The sequence below is a fragment of the Kogia breviceps genome, chromosome 16, assembly GCF_026419965.1.
Source record: "Kogia breviceps isolate mKogBre1 chromosome 16, mKogBre1 haplotype 1, whole genome shotgun sequence".
NCBI classification, from domain to species: domain Eukaryota; kingdom Metazoa; phylum Chordata; class Mammalia; order Artiodactyla; family Physeteridae; genus Kogia; species Kogia breviceps.
Window position 1 is genome coordinate 44,808,527 of NC_081325.1, and position 2,761 is coordinate 44,811,287.

At 41.7% G+C, this 2,761-nt stretch overlaps 1 pseudogene; it reads left to right on the forward strand.

The window, feature by feature from the left end:
- Positions 1-564: 564 nt before the first annotated feature.
- On the forward strand, positions 565-1,567 carry LOC131743295 (AP-1 complex subunit sigma-1A-like; annotated as a pseudogene).
- The last annotated feature ends 1,194 nt before the right edge of the window (positions 1,568-2,761 follow it).

The following is a 2,761-nucleotide window of genomic DNA, read 5'->3' on the forward strand; positions in this document are numbered from 1 at the left end:
AAATTTGAAATCTAGAATCAAGCAATCATGAGAAAAGAATGACTTTGTTTTGCTTTCAAATTCAATTCAAGTTAAATTACTGTTATTTTAAGTAGCTCTAAAAATGTTTTGGAAAACTGGATAAAAGATGTATTTGCTTATTCATAAGACATCTACAACATAAGACTGGCTGCTCTGAAATTTCCTTATATATACTTTATTGTAAAATAAAAATTATTTCCCAAGTTCACCAAAGTTCAGCTCATGGACAAAACAGAAATGTCAGCTGTGGCAGTAGGAGCTGATCCCTGAATGTGAAAGCCCCAAGCAATTCTGACATGTGGGTTCCAGATAAAGGCATCAGAAAGCAGTTATCCTTGTCAAAAGACTGTTGACCCCTAAGGCACTCATAATAAGGAGATAAGCTTCTGACCTTTTATTACTTTGAGTTAGACTTTTTAGAAGGTTCCAGACCAGGCTAGGCTTCAAGTGAGAGGGAGAAAACAAGATAAGTAAAGGTTAAGTAAGGGAGTGGAGCTGGCATCTACTATGTTAAGAGGGATGTGCAGACCTGGAAGCTGTGAAATGATGTGATTTAAGCTGATGTTCAGCCTGCTGGGAAAGTTGTGGCTGCAAAAATGGTATCTGGCCATGTCAGACATGAAGCAAAAGAAGATGGTTCAGGAGTGTATGTGGTTATTCTAGTTTGCAAGCTCTGGATATGCAACTTCCTGGAGTGAAGAAACCTCAAAGTTGTCTATAAGAAACATGCCAGACTCTATTTCTACTGTGCAATCAGGGGTCAAGACAATGAGCCCGTCACGCTGTTGCTGAAACCTGGCCTCTCGACACTGGCACCGAATTGAATCTTAGAGACAGAGTTTTGGGTGAAACAGGAAAGAATAGCTTTATTGTTTTGCCAGGCAAAGGGAGCCACAGCAGGCTATTGCCCTCAAGACTGTCTATCCTGTCCTGGAGGGGGTAGTGAGGAGCCTTATAGTAATGGTTCAAGGAGCGGGGTATGATCAGCTCATGTTCATTCTTCTGATTGCTTGGTAGTGAGGTAATGGAGAGTCAGCATCATCAACCTTCTGGTTCCAACCAGTCTAGGTTCTATGTTCTCGCAGTCAGCATTTTTCATCTGGTGGAGGTCTGCTTCCTGTACAAACAACTTAGGAATGTGTGTCAAGCCTTTATCTATATCTTTCAGGGAACTGCTATGTGGCAGATTTATAGTCTAAATTGTTACCAGTTCCCCAGCCCAACAGCTATTGTTTGTTCCACATCTTCACATTTCCCCATCATTAACTCTTGGTTCAGCCTTTTATTTCAAAAGAAAAGGACACAGTGGTTTGTACACGGTTTCAACTCTGGAACTGACTGACCAATATGTGGAGCTCCTGGACAAATATTTCAAGCTGGACATCATCTTCAACTTTGAGAAGGCCTGCTTCATCTCAGAGGCATTTTTGATGAAGGGTGATGTCCAGGATAGCTCCAAGAGAGTGTGATGAAGGCTATGCAGGAGGATGACCAGTGGCAGGAGGAGGATGAGAAGCCCTGAAGCATGCTGGAGAAGATGGGTTAGGAAGAGCCCCTGCCTGGCTGGGTGATGATATGGGGAGAGGTGGAGAGACAGGGTATGAGTGACTGCTTCTCATAAGTCTTTCTGAGGGCTGTTTTCATGGGGGTACCCAGCCTCCCCGCCTCTGCCGTCTCACCTTCTTTCGGAGTGAGCTGTGGGTTTAAATCCTCAAACATTCCCTCCACCCCCCACTTCCTGTTTCCTCTTTTCCCACCAAAGGTTTTAGGAGCTAAGAGTTAGGAAAATGTGACCAAGACAGGGGTGCTATATGACTTTCATTTCCTGCCTTTGAGGGACCAATGTTATCCCAAACTCCTCCCTTCCTTTATAACGGTAAATACATACATATATCAGGTTTAAGGAAAAGATTTCAGAGTTCTTCTCTAATCCCTGCCACAAAAGCTACCTCCACCCCTCCAGCAGGCTGCCAGGGTAGCTTCTCTGCCTGGGAACGGGTCTTCTGTGTGGGAGAGAACTCCTTCTCCCTCATCTGCCCCTCCCCTTCCTTCTTGGCTGCATAGCAGTCTGGGACTATTGCCAGGGGAGAAACAACATAATTTTTTTCTAACCTTGCAACTTTGAGGGAAGGGAGAGTTGGGTGAAGGGTGGATTTAATGGGAGACTGGGACCAGTCCCTCTTTCATTCCATGTTTAAGGCACGGGGTGGGGGAAATGTTTGACTTTATTTCCTTTTCTCTGATATAAAAAGAAATGCACAAAGTTTTTTAAGTAATGGATATCAGGTGGGAAAGCCATTAAGATCTCTTTGATTTCTTCATAATACTCTACATCTTCCAAAGATGAAACCTTAGATACATTCTATTTATCCTTATACAGGTGAAAATAAGTTCAGACTATGGCAAAATTGTGCCTTTTTAAATTAAAATATGTTTGAGATACAGTATTATGTTAGTTTCAGGGGTATTACATAGTGAGTTTCCATTTACATACATTAAGAAATGATCACCACAATAAGTCTAGTAACCATCTGTCCTTATACAAAATTATTATAATATTGTTAAAGATATTCATTGTACTGCATATTACATCCACATGGCTTTTTTTTTTATAACTGGAGATTAATACCTTTTAATACCCTTCACCTATTTTGCCCCCAACTCCCCCCACCCCCGGTTCTTGCAAACACTAGTTTGTTCTTATCTATGAGTCTGTTTTGTTTGTTTTGTTTTTTAGATT